The sequence below is a fragment of the Neopelma chrysocephalum genome, unplaced genomic scaffold (genome assembly GCF_003984885.1).
Source record: "Neopelma chrysocephalum unplaced genomic scaffold, ASM398488v2 Primary Assembly neopelma1_26, whole genome shotgun sequence".
In the NCBI taxonomy this organism is placed as follows: domain Eukaryota; kingdom Metazoa; phylum Chordata; class Aves; order Passeriformes; family Pipridae; genus Neopelma; species Neopelma chrysocephalum.
Window position 1 is genome coordinate 8,611,887 of NW_020897695.1, and position 19,633 is coordinate 8,631,519.

A 19,633-nucleotide genomic window follows, 5' to 3' on the forward strand; every position below is an offset into this window, starting at 1 on the left:
GGAAAGGGTGAAGCCAACTCTCTGAGACAGTCTCTACCAAATCTGAATCTGCATTATGATTTGATTGGTCAACTCTTTTTTTTTTTCCCCTGAGTAAATTGCCATCTCTGTCAATTTATAACTACCGCTTAAAGCTGCATTACACTTCTAACCAACATTCATTAGAAGTAGTGCAGCTGATTTTTTGTTTGCCTCACCAAAGAGTTTTGGTCACTTTGTCTAAACATTAGCAATCTACCAGAAGCAATCACCATACTGAATTCCACTATATACAGATTGCTTTAGTTCCATTTCCTACCTTTGATCGGTTTTTCAGGTATGGATCCACTTAGGAGTGTCGTTAATCAAAATTTTAGTGTGTGCTTCACATAAGCATCAATACATTGATTTATACGAGGAGAGTAAAATTAAAATGAAAGTCTATACTTCAGGATTATTTGTTATTCACATTTGGGTTCAAATATTATGACTTCACAGTAGAGTAACTTCTGGTGAGAGTTTGCTGTACAACAACATGAATATAATTGCACTACATATCAGTTTAGTAGCACAGGACTCTCATCGCAATTTGAAGCCTCCTTTCACTTTCCTTAACTGTTTGGAGACAAGTTCTTTAGTTTTCTCTCACTAGGCAATGACCATTGCATGGCACTGACTGTCTCCAGGATGCCCAGTTCCTACCTCTGCAATACTGCACCTCTCTGCATCCCTTGGGGGAAATTTCCATCTCAATGAAGTAAAGCTGCTGCTGTGTTCCTTGTAGGGAGACAAATTGTATTGAACAAATTCACAGTTACAAATCAGTCCTGTATTCTAACATTTGGATTTAATTGCAGGCCACAAGATATCTTAGATGTGTAGATATGATGAGTTATGAGACTTGTGGAAGTCTGTGATCCTCGCAGAAAGACTCACTTTCTAAAAGAAAAACCTAAGCACTTTACCAATCCCAGTTTTTATGTATATATATGTTTGAGTTTTATTTGACAATATTCAGCAAAGCATCTTTCTCCAGCATTAGAAGAGGCTTTTTGGTGTGGTTATCAAATGTATTTACTCCTTGCTAAGGACATGAAAAGAAAACTATCTTTTATAGTGAGTGGCACTCTCAATATGCCAAGTTAAATTCATGTTCATTGTCAGCAAGAGAGTCATATCAAAAAAAGGATGTGTGCTTCTAGGTGGAAAAGCAGAGGGGCAGTGGATAAGTGGTGTAACATTTCAGTTCCAGTGTCATTGACGTTGTGGAAACACTTGCATGGTTTTCTGTAGCAACCCTGTTCTCTTCACCAAAAGATTTTTCCCTTGTGTTTCCCAAGACTATGTTCTTAAGTAAGTAGACATGAGGCATTTAGTACTGAAGAAGTATAAAAGCAAAAAGGCAGAACTACCATTCCCCAGGTTTCATTCAGAGATGAATTCTTTATTAGAAATACCTGAAAGATTGTCAGAGTATTACCACACAGAGGACTCATGAGGCTTCAGAATTGATGGTCTGTTTCAAAAGAAAATAAAGAATGTGTGTCCATTTTAAGTTCACTGTAGTTTCATACCTAACTATAGACTCTATTCTAGGCACCTCCATCGCTTAAAAAATAAAATGAAGAAAAGATTACAATAAAATTGGCAGAATTTAAGACGTGAGTTTTGGTAACCCCATGAGCTGATGAAATTGGGAATTTTCTAATTTGATTAGTTGTTTTTTCTTCTTGTAACTTAGTTTTCCATGTTATTATCTAAATTGCCACCACTTTACTTCATAATATTTTATAAGGTGATTGATTGTCGCACATGATGTCCCCCTGGAAGCCACTGCAGATAAATATTACATTCCTCTTGCCCCAGGAAGGAGAACATTTTGTTAAGCCTCTATTATTCTTTGTGAGTAGAGATGAACGCATATAGAAAGCACAGTTTGAATTGCTCAGACACTGGTGGTTAATTCTTTGTTTTGATTATAAGTATCCACTAAATCATGTTACTAGATGATTAGCTTTTCATTTCCGACAGAAAGTCCTACTTCATATTTATGTATAATTTAACATCACGTACTGTCCCTCATGGCAGAAAAACAGACAGAACCATGCTGTAGAGTAGACAAAGGAGGGTTTTCATTCTGCGTCCTGTGCACACACAGGGCAGTCTTATCCTAGACAGGCAAGCTTGCCCACAGAGGGAAGAGCTGTGCCGCACAGTGCTACCATCCTGTGTCTGCCTGCCTCTTCTCTGCCTGCCCACCTCATCTCCCTTTCCACCCACCTCCATTTGCAGTAAATACCAAGTCCTTTCTTCAGTGATATTCCTGTAATAGGATGGCCTGCTAGACATGTTTCAACCACGTTTTCCTGATGTGTGCATTCTGTATCCATTTACTTGGTGGATTAAAAACTTCACTATAGTAGAAGATTGTATCTCCAATTCTTTCTCTAGCTTTTTAACTACAACCACATAAGCCTCTGACCCTAACAAACAAAAATTACATATATATTAACTGGAAAATATTTGCGTATATTGCTTTCCATTCCCCAGCCTTGTTTGTCTTCCTACTTTTGTGATCCCTTAAAAACAGATAACAATCAAAATTTCATTCTCTGAGAAAATAACAGTCAGAAAATTTTTGTCCTGATGGGAGAAAGTCAGATGGACAGTCAAGGACTCTGCAGGTATAGAATTGATATTGTAGGTTGATGCCAATACAGTTTAAAGGGGTTTTATTTTTTGTTACCAGTGATTTTTGCTGATCTTATGCTAAGAGCCATGAAAAAATATCAAATAGGTTGAGGTAGTATTGCTATTTCTGAATAAATAGTATTAAAAATAAACTTCTGCTGGCATAGTAGGGTCACACATGAAAACTTCTTACATCTTTGTGCTTGCACAACCTTCAGAATTTTGGAAAACAGGATTCCTGAATCATGTGAATGTGATGAAAAATTTACCTTGGGGCTCATGTGTGACTCAGACACTTCTGAAAAATGTACCCTTTGTAAATTGAATGTTCACCACGTTTCCCCATATTGATTGCACTGTGTCCAAGTAAGAATGACAAAATTTGCCAGTTTTGTTGCTTTTCTATGTGCCCTGGTCACTCTCCACAGCTGTAATGGAAGACAAGCTCCAAAAGAGCTATAGCAGTATGGGTTTGGATTAAAATTGGCATAACATTTAATGCACTGATGGCAGTCTGGGCTCCGTTTAGTTAACTGCAGCTTTCAAAGTACAGTGCTCACTCTTCCCTACTTGAAAAAAGTCTTGTATTTCATTACTGCCTCAGGATAAGGATAGATGGATAGTGATGGCAGAATCAAAACATAAATAGGATAAGAGTTATTCTGGGGATTATAGCATTTGCCATATTTTTGTGTTTTTCCTGTAGTCCCTGAAGGCTGTCTGACAGTTCAGGGTTTACTTTAAAAAATGTGTTTATAGTAAATTCACATATAGACAATCTCATTTTTACTAACAAAGACATTTGAGTAAAATATTTTGATTCAAATCTTTTTTACAAAAAATACATGTACTCTTCCTCTTTAAAGCCTTTTTTTTTTTTGGTGAACCAACAGAAATATCCTACCCTAATACTCAGTGTACACATTGGTTTTACACTTACACTCTTTTATTTGCAAATAAAATTGTGTGACCATAAGTAATCACTGGGTATGCAGAGATATATGTTCTTGTCAGTCTGGAATAGTTTCTACATAATAGCTGGAGTATGCCAGTGGAGCATAAAGGGTGCAAGCAGGGTAGCATATGGAAGAAACTACCAATGATAATGATAAAGGGTGTTGGGGAGCTCTTCTCTTCTGGATGTTTCTCAAGCCCTTACAGCCCTTTTAGAAAGGTCGTCTTAAAAAACACTCTTATTATTTTTTTCTGTCCTCCTTCCTTTGGCTCATGGCTGAATGAAATCTGTCTTTAAAAGCAACAACAAAAACGTTTCATAAGCTGTGTCAAACCCCTACTTTGGTGAGAAACGAGGCTGAGTAAGGACTCCAAATTCTTGCCTTTTTATTGTTGTGCGTGAATGTAGCATAAAAGGTACAAATTGTTCAACTGAAATATATCAGTTTTCATTTTCTCACTAGTGACTTTGCGTTTTTGGATAATACCCCAAATACCACAGCAGTTTCAGTGTTTTGATTCCTACACTCTGGAACAAAGAAGTTCCTTGTGCTCCAGTCCACATCCCTCTCCCAAGACAGCTTTCTCCACCTCACATTTATTCCTCTACCTCTTTAGTAAACAGAGCCAGGACTCAATCTTGAGTTTGCCTGTTTGAGTGTAAGGAAATAAAGGATGTCCTTTGCAGACAGTTGAGTCCTGCTTCCAAGATGAAATGTGAGAATTCGGCTAGCTGGTATAAAAAGTAAACAGGAAATAATCCTTAGAAATTGAAATCTCCAGCTAGTCTTTTAACTTTTATCTGTGTATTTTTAAGAGATCCTTTGAACGTGAACTTACTTGAACTTTTAAGGCTAAAGTGTTTAGAGGTTGAAATAACTTACCAAACACCAATGCCGAAGTTCTGCTGAACAATTTTAATTCCAGTGTTTCCCGAGGCAGAAAATCAAAGACTGCCGATTCTATAACTGATAATCAAGACAGTAATTGTTAATGTTCGTTTGGGGTAGGCAGGCTCACATGAGGTCATTTCTACCTCCCTCTCACCCAGCACCCGCTCTAATATAGATGTTGTCTCAGTGCTACTAAATGGGTAATTTCAGACTCAGCTGAGCACGTGCTGACCTTCTTTAGTGCCAGGTGCTTTTGAGTTGAGGAGAGCACCCAGGAAAGAAAAGCCCAAGCTCAACCAACTCAGACCTTTAAAAATAGGTGTAAACAATTCACCCGAGTTACATCTACTCAAATGTAGCAGTTTGTACGTTTGATTATACTATGCTCCTGGAATCATATCAAGGTACTGCTGCAGTCATTCACTCTGCTGTTGTAAAAATTAATATGAATGCCAGGAAAAGATATATTTAAATTAGATTTTCAACCTTTCTTGACACTCTACTAGAGCTCCCTAGTGAAAATGAGCATTTTTTGTGATGGCAGCAAGACACACCACATATGGATTCACTTAGAAAACATGGATGGGAGAACCACAAATGTTTCCAGTAGACAAGCTGTGCATTTGAAGAACTTGTGCTGTGCTGTTTTATCCTAAAAAACTTAAGAGCTCTAGTAAAATTTTCTCTTCTTTCAAATATTCTGCAGATAGTGTGAATACTAAATGAATAAAACATCAGTCTAAGACTTTTGTTTAAAGACATCTACATTAGTGGAAAAAACATACATCTATGATTCATAAAAATCTATAAACATAAGTGGAAAAGATATTTGGAAAAGAGGACATCTGACACTAAATTTGAAAGGTACCCAGGAGACTTTGAAGCCAGAAAATTCTAGTGGAGGTTATAGAGTATTGATTTCTTTTTAACAGGAAAGATGCAACCTTATCCCTCAACCTTCATTGTCAAGAAAAATCTTAACACAATAGTTGTTTAAAAGTGGTTTTATCAAAGGGGACTTTTTTTTAAAGATAGTCATTAATCAATAGACAATAGAGTACCTTCTGTGGAAGAATGTAGTGCATTTTAAAAAAAATCCATCTCTAATTTTTTACAAAGCCTGCATTCTGCTTTAACTTTTCCAACTCCGTGTACATTACCTAAGAATATTACTAATACTTTATTTTATATAATATATATAATGTCTCCGGTTTCAAGTAGATCTGCATTTATGTCAAGTTTTAAATTTTCACAAAGTCAAAACCTTAACACAAACTGTACAATTCATGTCGTGTTTGCCATTTTGAGCAAAAATTCCTCATCTGTTGAGCACTGGTCAAGTTAGGTATTGTCCTGGTGGTAGATTAATAACTAAGGCATAGTGTGATAGGATCAGGAAAGAGTGATGGACTGCATAAGCACATAGTATTAATTATAAACCAAGAGTTAGATTAATGAGTGTGCAGAAAGTAATGGGCTCAGCAGAGTGGTGAATTAGGTAAGCATGTGATTTCTCAGATGACTTCTCAGTTTAGCTCACCATCTAATATTTTGCCCATTGTGGTTTTGCATGCATAGATGTGCTGTGAACATACTGAGGCATGTAACAGGTATATTATAGTCTCTCAAATTTACCCTCCATCATGAACCCTCTCTTATTGTGTACCTAGTATTATCCATTGTCTTGCAGTTGATGCTAATGTTATCCATCTCCTGCAGGACCACTCTGCTATGCTGGCTTAAGCAGATTAGATAATATGCATGTAGTAAGCGGGACACAAGCCTGCTTGTGACAAATTTCCAAGTGTGTGAGTTCTGTGATGGTGGAGGGAAAGGCAAAAATTTTCATCTGCCACAAGCAGTAAAAAGCTTTGAATACGCTCTGTGGTCTGGGAGCACAGAGGTTTCACACTAGCTGGTGAAAAGGCTGGGAATGATCTGTGGGTGCCTTTCCCATGATGGAGATGTGGTTCTTTTCCATAGTGCAGTTAAGAATACAAGATGTTACTGCAGCACAGTTCTCCAGCAGAAAGGGACCTGTATCTCCTTTCTGCTTCCCAAACCCCATCCCTACACTGCAGAAAATTGCAGCATTTCCATTGCAGATGAGACATTGGGCAGCTTTGGAGAAGGGAACAGCCCTGCGAACCCGGAAGAGCATTATTGAGGAAAAGCTATGTTTTAAAGCAAGACTAATGCCAAGGCAGCAGCACTGTAACTGTGATAACTGCAAAATAGGAGTTATAAAGACTGTCACAATCTGTCAAAGTTGTAAAGGTGAATTCCTGATAGTGAAGGATCAAGTCAAGTTTTAGGCTATTGAGATGTCCTTTTATATACAACTGAGTAGGAAGGGAGCTATGTAAGGATCAAGGTATAATCTTGCAAAGTTAATTATTGTATTATTATTTTTTAAAATATGGTATTCATATGGGGTTTTGTCTCAGAGGCTTCAGCTGAGTTTTGGAAGAAAATCCCAAATGGAAATCATGCATACTTGTTCAGCTGTAAATGTATTGTATAGTTTTATTTATCCTTGCTGCAGCTCCTTTTTGACCTGAGCCTGCCTTTCCTCACCCTGGTTTCAAAGAATAAACATAGGCTTATAGCACTTAGTGACAGATACTTTTTCATCTGCCACTGATCAGTTTTTTGACCTTGGAGAAAACATCTTTCTCCTAGGCTCAGTTTCAGATTTGTCTTTTTTAATCCCGGTCTATTTAGTTTATTGAACTGTCATACCACTAAATAGTATCTAGTAGATGTTTGTGAAAAGTCTGGTGAAACAAGGGTCTATCTTGACTGATGTCTCTAAACACATCCTCACGATGATACTGTTAAGGTTTGAGGTTTTCATGTTAGATTTGATTTTTACTGTTATAAATCAAGAATTAACTTGACTTAAGAAAATTGAATCGCATACGTGTGAAACAGTAAGAATTACAAGAGAATCATGCCTGCAGCAATAAGTTGATGAAGGAGACTGGCACCTTCTTAATCCTCTAGAACAAAAGCACTTCCATAAATTACCATTATGTTATGCAAACCATATTCAAGGACCAATTTACATAAGTAGGGGAAACTAGCTAATCTGTGTATTACTTATGATTGCATCATGATTTATTTAGTGCAGGAGTTGTGTAAAAAATTATAAGTATGTACTCCAAGGACTTAGTGACCAGTTTATAAGACTCAAAATTCCTGTATCCAGGAACCATGCTATATAATCCCTTGCAAAACCTGATTAAATAGTTTGATTTTATGCTGCTTGATAATCCTATCAGGACATTTATTTCCAAATACCTTTGCTCTGAGGCTTAGCACTACATTTTTTAATTTCCAACCAATAGATGCTCCTATTCATTTTGTCTCCATCTGTTCTTGGTCAAACATTCTTCCCTACCTTCAGTAACTCTTGTCCCTTCTCCATGTTCACCATAATAATTTATAGACAAAAATTTTAGCTGCATTTTAATTTTCTAGGCTACCTATGTTAACATCACTGCATTTGTAGTAGTTTAGGGATTTTGTACCTCTCATTGCAACAATGACCCTTCTTTGGATCTGTTCCACTTTGAATTCATATTTCTGGGACAGCCAGTGCTTACAGTTTTCCAACTTTTTTGTGCAAATAGCATTAGTATTTCCTTCTTTTCTATGGGACAACTTTGCCGCATTGTAAAATAATATCTTTTTTCCCTTTTGCTCGTGACTGGTAGTGAAGTAATCCTGTAATTCACTGATATACGTAAGTTTTTTCCTTCTTTGTTTTCAGCAGATACTCCTACGTGATAAGGGAAACCACATATTAGCGTAATTGTCTTCATGAATTTGTGCCTTGCTCTGTATGATCCAGTCCTTCCTGTATGGTAGTTCAATTTGCCACTTTATTAAATGTACCTTACAACTTCACAATTTCCCCAAATGTTATTATTTAAGGGCATTATTAAAAACAATGGATGAGAAAAATCCTTATGGCAATTTTAGTGACCCTCCCACTGAAGCAATATAGCTTGTATTTTAGCATAACCTGTTATCATTTCCTCTTTGGTTATTCCTGTATCATCCCCAAAGTTTAGTAATTTCTGGTGTAGCACTGCTTGAAATACTTTTATTGACCTTCAGAGAGTTTAGATCTGCTGCATGTCCTTTATCTAGAAAATAGGTCATTTTATTTTAAAAAATGAGGTTAGCTAACTCTATCTTTGATTTATCTATGTTCTATCTTCATTAATGTCCTTTAGTCCTGGCCACTGGACCTGTGATTATATGTAGAGATGATCCAGTCCTGGTTCCTCATTTCACCTTGAGCTCAGTGACTTCTGTGGGTTTTTCATCTCCTTTGACTGTATTCATTTTTCTGCCCAAATGCTCATTCTTTGAAAGCTGCTTCTGCTGTCTGATGTCTATGTGGGAAATTGAGTGTCCTTGTCCTGCTGGGGCTACTTCTGAAGTACCTTCAATGTGTCCCCCATCCTCACTGTATGGGGAGCTGAACTCTGGGTTGTCTCCTTGTTTTTCATTTATCTTTATGAGAAACCTTTTTTAGGTGTTTGAATATCATTTGCAAAGTCTCAGATAGACTTTTTGCAAATCTTACTTCTGGCCTCCAGTTGTAGCTTTTTTTTTGCCTTTTTTTTCCCCCTCCCTTCTGTGTTCCTTCCTGATATATTTATTGAGGTGTCTTAGTAAGTGTCTGACTAATTAACACTTCTTTGAGTGTAACTGTTGAAGAATCTTAATAATATAATTATTTTAAAATTATTTTTGCAGAGACAGTGATAACTATTTTTTTGTATCAGTGTATAAATGTACACTGTGATTTGACATCCTGGAAGCTAGAAACATCCAAGATATCATAAGTAATAGCTTATTATTGAATATAGTCAGGTCTAACAGTATTTGCTATTCATTTTTTTATTCTCGTAAATAAAATGCTTTCTTTTCAGTTCAGATGCCTTTAGAAATAATGTAGTATTGACCAAAGCTTTGCAGTACAGAGGCAAATCATGCGTATCTTTCCTAAACTGATTTCAGTCCCACTGAAGTGGAGTAATTGCTTAATTACAGTTTTCGAGTTGTAACCCTGTGGCCTTCTTTTACTTTCAAACTGGTGTAAATTAGGAGTAAACCCATTCTAAACCCATGCATTAAACACTGTTTGCCATTAAGCCTCTTGTGAATCAGTGGTATCTGAAACGCTATTGAGAGCGTGGTTTCAACCTCTTTCTTACATGATTGCAAAAACAAATAGTGAAATGTAATAGCATAAACACTGAACATTCTTTGGCTGTTTCATAGTGGATTGATGAAGAATGAGTTGTGTAACACAGTGACAGATCAACAGAGTCTGAAGAATTTTGAAGGAGTGCCAAGTTGTTATTTAGTGAAACCACTACTTTTGGACTACCTGCCAAAGAGAGGCATTTCCAGCAGGGTAGGTTCTCTTATCAAATAGCCTATTGTTAAAAAGAATTTCACTTCTTCTTACCATGGTTTAAATGCAATGTGTTATTTCTTGTTACTGACTACAGCTTCTCGTTAAAGGATGTCTACTGAGCAGCCTTTCCCATTCTGTGCCTTTTAAATAAGCTACCTGGGAGGTTTTGTAATACCACTGCAGGCCTTATTGCCCAGGAGAGCTCATCTCTAACATCCATCCCAAATCCCAGGTGTAGCCTTTCACCACTGTGCTTTTCTGAGTGAGCAGTCGAGTGGAAGTTATCTTTTCTCTATGCATCACAAACCACACACACACATCCCAAAGCAGGAAGACAACTGGGTTCCTCATTATCAGATGTCTACTTCTGCCTCCTAAAAAGCTGTAGATACATGGAGAAAAAACATGTGCAATGTCCTCATCTGCGGCTCACTCCAGGATAACTTGGATGATTGCTTCAACTTCAAGCTGAGGATCACTTCAAGCTGATCTCTGTGGTGGGACAAGAGGGCTGGATGTGATTCACACAGCACACAGCCTGCTTTTGAATTGCCTTTGTACTTTTCCAGTACGGCAATCTGTAAATCATTATGCACCCCCTCTTTGCCCAATCCACACAGGATGTGAGTCTGTGTCAGCTCCCAGCTTGATAGCCTTCCTCTTTAGTGCTATCAATGAAAAACTCCTGCTTGCAGCTTTGGAAATTAACAGTCTACTGCCTGCCTCTAGCCAACAGGGTGGGTGTCACATTCACAGATGTCCCACATCTGACAGGGTTGAGGCTAGAGGCATATTTTCTGTGGGCAGGTAGGGGAAGGAACCTGCCATTGTAAAGCTGGTTCATCCGCACTGCCACAACTGCTCCTGGCTAACCCAGAGCTGCAGTGGGCCAGGAAAAGTGTGGTTATATGCATTCCACCACAGACATTTCTTCCTGCTGGCAGACCGTGTCATTTTTGTGGAAAGGAGAGGATTGCTCTAGATGTACTTATTTTAAATGAGGATGAAGTGTTTGATGCAATGATCATTTCCTGGTGCTTGTCACAGGTCTTACTTCAGGGAGAGGAGGGGGTGGACATTTGTCAGGAGCATTTTGAGTGTTTCTGATAGACAGGCAGATGCAGCACCCCATCTTCCTGATTTGTGTCTGTGGAAGTAGCAAAGCTGTATTAGCTCCCTCGCTAACTCCCGCTCCAAGTTCAGCAAGCAAAGCCGCTCATCATGACAGCTAAAGCTGTGACAGGTCACATCTTTCCTCAGAAATAACACAGGAATAGGGAGAATTTGAAGGGAAAGACCTGTGCAATTCCCCCCCTCCAGAGAGTAACACCCAGTTTGCATCTTCAACCTCCACTTGATATCCAATTTGATAACATTTCAACCTAAATCTTCACAGGTGTTCAACATCTTAGGCACATCAGCTTTACCAGGAGATGACTAAAGAGCCAATTTTAGGTAGTTGGTTAGAGCTTGGTGATGGGTGGAAAATGTTTTTTGAAAGGTAGCTTTGGTACAGTTGCTGCTGCCGAGAGTCTTGGCTCAGTTCTCAAATTTGGACTCACACAGCAAACCTATCTTTATACCATGCCAGTGTTCATAGTAAAGCCAGGTGAGACTTTCCTGGAGTAGGTCCCAGGACCTCCGTACTAGTTTTATCCTTTCCTTTGTTTTACCTTCACTTTCCAGGGTGGCAAAGCAAGACTATTTATCCTTGAGTGACAAAGTTCAGGTTTGGCTATAACCATGAAAATCATTTTTCTGGGCCTGCACAGGTGATGGTTGGTGCAGGTCTTTGAGGTTACATATTTTGTACTTCAGTGGATAGTAACCACAGATGTTTTCACAGGGATAATATAAATGGATCAATGTGTGTAACTGCCATCCATTCAGAAAAAAAAAAATAAAATTGGAGGTGTTTGTGCTGCAAGCCAGGTGAGCTTATTACAAAGATTTTTTAATAGAACTTGAGAAGTTTTGAGTACCATAATCTAAGAGAACTTTTTCACAAGGGAACTCAGTGTTCAGTTGTGTAAATTTGTCATTCTTCCTAGAGTTCTACATGCCATTCAAATCTGTCTTCCAGATAAAAATCAGTGATGTGGCTCATGGCTCAGAGTGTGGGCTATGGTGATTAGCAATGATCTGTTGGTGGTGATGTTCACTTGCCTCCACAATATGAAATGTATTTGAATCCTCTCTGAACTGCTTTTCATCATTTTGTTCAATAGACTAGTAAAGGAACAAGTAGAAGCATACCATGAGTGTTGTTGTGTCGAGTGAAGTAGGAGACTGTGTCTTGCTCTTTCCTTTCATCTTCTTGGCCAAGATGGGACAATATGTAACTGGGTATTATGCAATATTTATTCTTCTTCTCACAGCATAAAAAGCTATATTAACTCTTTTCTGCTGGTAAAATTCTGGTGGATAAATACAAGGGATAGAACTCTTTGAAGTTAATAATTCCAATATCCAGTATAAGTTGTAGGCACATCAGAGGCATTACTTTTGTATGTTATATGTGCTAAAGGGCAATAGTTTTACTCAAATGTGGTGGTTTCCCTCTGAGAAGTATTTTCTCTATTTCAAAGAACACTATCTATCATTCTGACATGCCCGAGCCAAACAAGCCAAGCAACAGCCAAATCAGCAGAAGGCTAGAATGTGTAACAGACAAAGACTAAAAATCCCAAAAGAGTCTTCTGTCAGGCACCCATTTTTAACCTAGGTATCGTTGGTTAATGAGTTGCTGTGAAGTCAGTGCACAGTAATGTGAAATTGTTTAACTTTACTTTGACTGAGTCCATTTTGCTGACCTCTTAGTTAGGAACTACAGAAAATGTCATGAGCTGCAGCCAGCTCTTCAGGCCTTCTGCATGATCTACTTAGACCTTGAAGCAGCTGACCCTTAGATACACCCAAATAGCAAGTGTATAGCAAATACACCTGATCAGAAGTGAAAAGATGAATCACCATCTCTAAAATATAGGACAGTTGCCATCAAGTTTTAGAATTTTCACTGCAGAATTAAGGGACTTGGAATGCAACTTCCTAAAAGTGATGAATAAGTTCTGATGATTGATATAAAGCTATAATTTTCCTGAAGGTTTTCAAAGGCTTCTGAAATGTTTCTGAAATATTCTAGTAATTGGTGTTGTAAAATATTAAAAATCCTGCCAAGCCATCTAATTAAATACAGCCATAGTTGCTTCTCAAAACTGAAATTAACTACTCGGTTTGACATATTGTGAGCCTTCTTACACAGGTGGATAATTGTAGCTCCACAAGGAGTTTTGGTCACCTAGTTTCTCAGTTCAGTGGATCTGCAATTGAATCATTTCCTCTTAATGGGTGACTTGACTAAGTGGTTTGAAAGTAATTAACAAACACAGTGGACCTGATATTGAAGTGTATGATCAGCATCTTATCAGGAACTACTTATTTCCTGTGGGAAACTGCAGTCAACTTCTCAACAAATTCAGAAGGCAACTTGTTGCTCCTTCTTCTAAAGAAGCTAATCAAGGAATGGTTGCACCATCTCAGGCATGTTTTGACTTGTGATGAAGTGATCCCAGCTGATTTTAAGGGCATTTTCAGAAAGTCTATTCTTTATTACTATTGGATGTTTTATTTGGTCACTTTTAAGAAAGCAGTAATTGTCTTCTTACAGATGCAGACTATTTTTTATCCACTAATACATTTCAATCTTGGTGCACAGCTGTTAATGGAGTATGCTTCCACTCCAAAGCAATTCAGATTGATTTTGTTTCTACTTCAGAAATATATTACAGTATAACCACGGTATATAAAAGTGCTCAGTGTGTTGAGATGAACTGGCCTCACAGTATTTGCAGCTTCTAGTGGGAGCTCAGTACATTTAGAGAAGAAGTGATGATTGATTGCCTGGTGCCTGGGCTAATTGATATGGCACTGAGTTAGTCAGAAGCTCTCAGCCCCATCAAAATCACACATGACATTGCTCCTGTGCCTCTTAATATTGACCGGGCAGTTCATATGATAAAAGCAACATGTTTTGGAGGAGTCTTCCAGAGCTGAATGCATCTTCCTTCACATGAGTTGCATTCTTTCCAGAAAGGCTTCTTGCCTGGAGTAGCATTACTCCTCCACTGGAAATTTTTTAAAAGGATATTCTCAGGTCTGTTTATTTTTTATGGACTTGGATGCGGCCACTGAGATCCTGTGAGGTAAGAAGACTGGAATGAAAGTGGTCGCAGATGACACTTGAGCTATTTCCACAGCTGGATGCACACCAGCCAGAGTAGGCAGCCCTCTGCAGATGAATTAGTTCGTTGAAGTACATGATGCAAAACATCTGTTACAATGAGAACAAACAAAAACAATGTGCCTTTGAAGACACTGATTTGTTGGGAGCTGCTTGCAAACATATTCAGGCTTGCCCTTTTGTGAACTAAAGCAAAGCTACATAGTAAAAATACCTAAATTCAATTAAGCAAAAGACCTGCTTTTCCCAAATTTTGTTGTGCTGATTCCTCATACAGCAATAGGGAGGGAGAGAACCCTTCTATACCAAGCATTTATTTATACCCTAAACCACTTTTAATACAATGGTATGACTTCAGCTGAGTGGCTGTAAAATCTTAGAAGCTACACTGGTATAGTAACTGTTATTCTGTCAGTTCTTCCCTGCGCTGCTTTATTACCAGCTGTCTTGAAGTGAATAGATGTTTTTCATTGTCACTGCCACCTGATGACAAATAAAACCTTCAAAATGCTTTTGCTTGAAGGAGTAACTCACAGCTCCCAGCCACAAGTAGACCTTTCCCATCACCCTAATGAGCTGAAGTGATCCAAACGTTCCTATCCCATTTTACTCTTATGAGGCAGCTACTTTTGGCTGCCTTTGATTTTTTTCTCACAGTTGAGCTGATGAGGAAGTAGGAATACTGGATATTTATGGAGTAAACAAACATGCTGGGGTGTATAAAGACTGAAAACAAATCAATCAAAGCCAGGTGGTTTTTAGTTATTATAGGGCAGTATTGTTCTCATAGACAGTTTAAAGAAAATGCAATACTCCTAACACAGTATTTTAGCCATGGTAAGGATGATGCAGGTTAGATGCAGGCATACACCAAAGCACTGGGTCCCTTGTCTTTTTTTTTTTTCTGAAGTGAACATACTGTCACACAGATTTCATGGATGAGAATTGTATCCTGTATGCATAATAGGAAAAGGTTGCACTACCACAATGTGCTCCCAAAGAAGTTTGAAGCCCTGTCTGTATGTGCACAATAGATAGACAGTAGTCATAAAAAAAGAGTAAATAGAAGTCAGTACTTTAGATCAAGCAAGTACTAGGGATATGTGAATTTGGACCTGGAGATCCTTTAGTTCTCCTGCTGATGACCTGTTGTGTCTGCACAAGGCAGCTACATTTTTTTAAAGGTTCAACAACTGAAACAGGAGCTCCCATGGATCTCATGGATGTCAGATGGGCAGCTGGGAGAGGGCCTATTTCCTGGCTTTGCATCTGTGATCCAGTGGTGGGTGTCAGGAGAGGTGAGAAGCTGCAGAGGAAACAAAGTTAAATAAGATTCTTGTTTAGTTCAATTGATTCTAGTTTATACTTTCCTCATGAGCAGGGTGTCTGCTTGTATATGTAGTCATAATTTATTATAGCTGTACAAGACAATTATGTTAATCTTACTTTTATATCCTAATATTCTTTGATCTCATACACATCAAAGATGTAAAATTTTAGTCTTGTTGGTAATTAGCTAGAAAGCAAATATGTTGTCTGTCAGTACAGAGGATACAAAGCACAAGAAATTGTCCTAGGGGAGTCTAGATTCTAGACTAATTTTTTTTCTTCTCATCAGATTTTTATTTCCCTTTCATCAGTTCCCTCAGCCATTAAATAAATGTACTGGAAGTAAACTTTGCCATTGTGAAATTCATTTAGCTTATTAAATCACCTAGTCACTCAGTATGGATCCTCAATTGAGGAAAAGCTGTTTGATACATCAAACAAAAATGAATCAGTGTTTCCCAAACTTGCAACAACCCCTTGTGGTCTGTATTGACAAAGGTTTTACACTTGCTTCCTGTTAGTTTTAAGTAGGCCCGGGCTAATGCTGTGCACAGTTCTGATTTAATTCACCCATTACAGTCCAAAGACTTTGATTCCTAACTTGTGATTAGGTCACAAGTCAAGAAGTCACAAGTCTCTGGTCAAGAACAGCAAATGAGGATATGCTAAATATCTGGCTCTGCATTTACTCTTCAAAGCTGTCATTCTGGAAAGCGAAAATATACAGGGATTATTTTGCAATTGCTGCAGTAAATCTCTGCATCAGTACTTTATGCCTACAGCTGGTAGATTTATACATCGCAGTTTATTCTGGGGATTGACCCCTCCCTCCACTTTTGTTCTTGAATTGCAAAGAGATCATTATCTTCATAAATTTGTTTACAGTCCAGAACTTCCATATGAATAATTTATGGCAACATTTCAGCCTAAGGATTCTTCTCAGTGTGCATAACAAGTATTTATTAGATGATTTCATGCTGGAAGTTGTTATTAGACTTGCTTCTTTCCTGTCCAGAGGTTGGTTGTCCTTATCTTTATTAATTACTTCAGCTTCTAGACAAGATGACTATCTTGCCATAAAATAAAATTTTGTTTCTTGATTAAACAAGTCTACAGGCAGCGTAGGGCCACAAAATTTACAATTGTATTATTGAGGAAAAAAATCACTGAATTACAATCTGAATCTGAAAATAAGAGCAGAATCATCTCTGCTAGGGATAGTTAGTTAATGAAAATCTGTCTGTGGTATAAAAATCTATTGGATACCTGCATAGCAATGTACAGTTGGGTGTACAGGATTAAAACAATATGAAATACTGGTAGCATTCAAGTTCATGACAAAATTCTAATTAATTTCAGTGGGAACAGGATTTCAGGCCAAATTTTTTAAATTCACTAAGATCTGTATGTTACTGTGATGGTTAGATTATGGAAGTTTGAGCCATTGAAATTGCAAACAGCTTTTGCTAAAAATTTGTCCTCATCTAGTTCCAATTCTAAGCTTCAAGCTGTGCAATTCTGCATTATTTCCCTGCATTTATAATAATTTGCAGTGACACTCAGCTAAAACACCACAAACAGAGTCCTTCATGATACTGCAGTTCCTCGATAGTACGAAAAATACCACAAGAAATACTACCAGAAAACCATTTTATGTTCTTTTCAGTCGCACAAATGGATTTTCTGTGTGCCTGAAAAAGTCACTGTAGAACAGAAATGTGGCTGCCAAGAGGTTGTTCTCTCCTGGAGTTTATCAGAACATCTGCTGTTAGTTATGATGCATCTTTTGATGTCAAAGACAAAACAAGAGTTTATTTGTTTTTTGAAGTAAGGAGATTCACACAGAATGGAGATTCACACAGAATGAAGATTCACAAGCATGCAGTGCCCAGAACCCAGCCCTCAAGTCCCCATCACTCTGGAATTAATTAGAGTGCTCTTTTTCTATCCACACAGCTCTCAACAAAAGATGGGAATATTAGCCATTTGCCTATCATCTCATTCCTATTTATCTTCCTTTGGATGTTTCTTGTTTCCTTTTCCTCTGAGGCTACCCTTTGCCTCTGGCTAGGACTGACAAGACTATTACATATATAATACTCTGTGGATAATAAAATTTGGCTTTGTGGGCAGAATCAAATAATAACTCTAAAACTTGTCTTCAACTGAAAATGTGCAGAGGGAGAGGGTAGTGACACGGAAAAAGTTGGGAAAATGTTGTCTTGACTCCACTCCCAGAAAGAATTTAGGGAGTGGGGAGAGGGTGAGAAGAAGAACAAAGACAAAATATCTATAATCTTCCTGTTTTCATTTCTGGGTTACTGAACTAATTTTAAGCTTTTTTTTCCCCTTCAAATTTAGATAAATTCTGAAATGACATGTCATTTTGAAATATAGTGGAAACATTGCTTTTTGACAGTTTCAATTCTTTCATTCTTTTGGTCACAATTATGTGCCAAGTGTGACCTGGATTCACAAGAAGTTTTATTCTCCCTCAAAGTGTTTTTTCCAAATAATTTACTGTTCATCTCAGCAATATGTGTATACCATCCAACTGGCTTTTTTTTCTCTAGCTTGTACTATGACTTATTCCTCCAAAGCATAGAGATCTTCTTACCATCATGTAAAAGACATCTTACTAAACTCATGACAGACTCAGCTGCCTGATCAGTGCTTCACAGAAGGCTCATCATTCAGTTTAGGTCAAAGACTCACTCTGGTACATTTACCATAGTAGTGACCCACCATCTTTTTCTTCTCTGACTACAGAGCAAGGTGCTCTATGTTGTCTGAGACATTTTCAGAGCAGTTGGTGGTAGGCAGTTCCCATCAACTGCCTTGTAGCCTGAAGAATTGACTTCAGGTAGGGTTTAGAAAAAGGCCATGAAAAACGAACTGCTCTTTCTTGGCTCATCCTAAGGACCTCTGAAATTAGTGCTGAATGGTAGCTTGACTTCTAGATGCCAGAGAAAATAAAACAAACATAAACATTTTTTTCCTTAGGAACTGAGCACCTCTACAATATTCAAGTAGCTGAAAGATCTTCATGAAAGCTGCCCCAAAAAACCATCTTTGATTTCAACCTAAAATTCTGCAAATCAGATGGTGTCATATGTCAGGATCTCACTGCCTGCTGTGCATTCACGTGGGCTAGTGCACAGTGACTGGTAGGAAATGGTGGTGTACAAAAACACTATAATAAACCAAGCTTTTTATAGAGATTACTGCAGCATGTATGGATAAGTATAAACCAGAGAGATTTACCTGGTTTACTCCAATAAATTCATTTATAGAAAACTGAAGCAGCAAACTTGGACTTCATTTGCCCATGTTGCTCTGGCTACTTTGGTTTGTGACAGAAGACTGCACTCAAGCAAGCAGCCTGATTCTGAGAAATACAGAACTCTCTACATTCATCTCCTCATGCAAAAATTGACTACTATTTTGGGGTTCAACTGGATTATAATTTGATGCAAATAGCAAGAGGTTGCCATCTATGAATGTAGAGAGAGGTAATAATAAAGTATTTGGTAATTCTAAGTGTTACTGAAAATGAGGAGCTGGGAATGTACTTTGTCATCTGCTTTCTGCCTTCCTTTAACCAGTATTACCAGAATTCCTCTGAAACTGGTAGAGTGATGGAATGGCTGTGGTCCATTCACTAATGTGGAAAAAGAGCTCTTTCAGGATCAATCTTTGGTGGTTAACATCTTTTTGAAAAAATTTAGTGCCCTGAAAACACACAGTAGCCATAGGCTGGTGGTGAACACCCTCTGTAGACTGGGCAGCGTGTGGGGCAATGACCGTGCAAGTCTCACCCCTCTGTGTCATTGGTGCTGTGTCATGGAGCTGACCTGTGGGGGTGAAGCTCCCTACCTTTCACAACCCTTGGGAAGGCTGTTGGACACCACCAGTTGCAATAGTGTTTTTCTGGTGGAGGGTTTCTCTGTGGGTAGCTGATGTCTGGACATAACTGAACAGCTGTAGCTTAATAATGACTTTCAGTCCCAGCAATGACCAAACCTGGTGACCCAGCATTGAGACTCCCTATTCTATTACCAGTCCTCTGAGCCACTCTGTTCCTCCCATGTACTTTCAACATATTTA

The 19,633-nt window shown here is 38.1% G+C and overlaps 1 protein-coding gene across 8 annotated transcripts in view; it reads left to right on the forward strand.

Annotated features, from left to right (window-relative positions):
• Positions 1 to 19,633, forward strand: part of RBMS3 (RNA binding motif single stranded interacting protein 3) — a 601,210-nt gene that overhangs the window by 531,758 nt on the left and 49,819 nt on the right. The gene's annotated exons all lie outside the window — the stretch shown is intronic.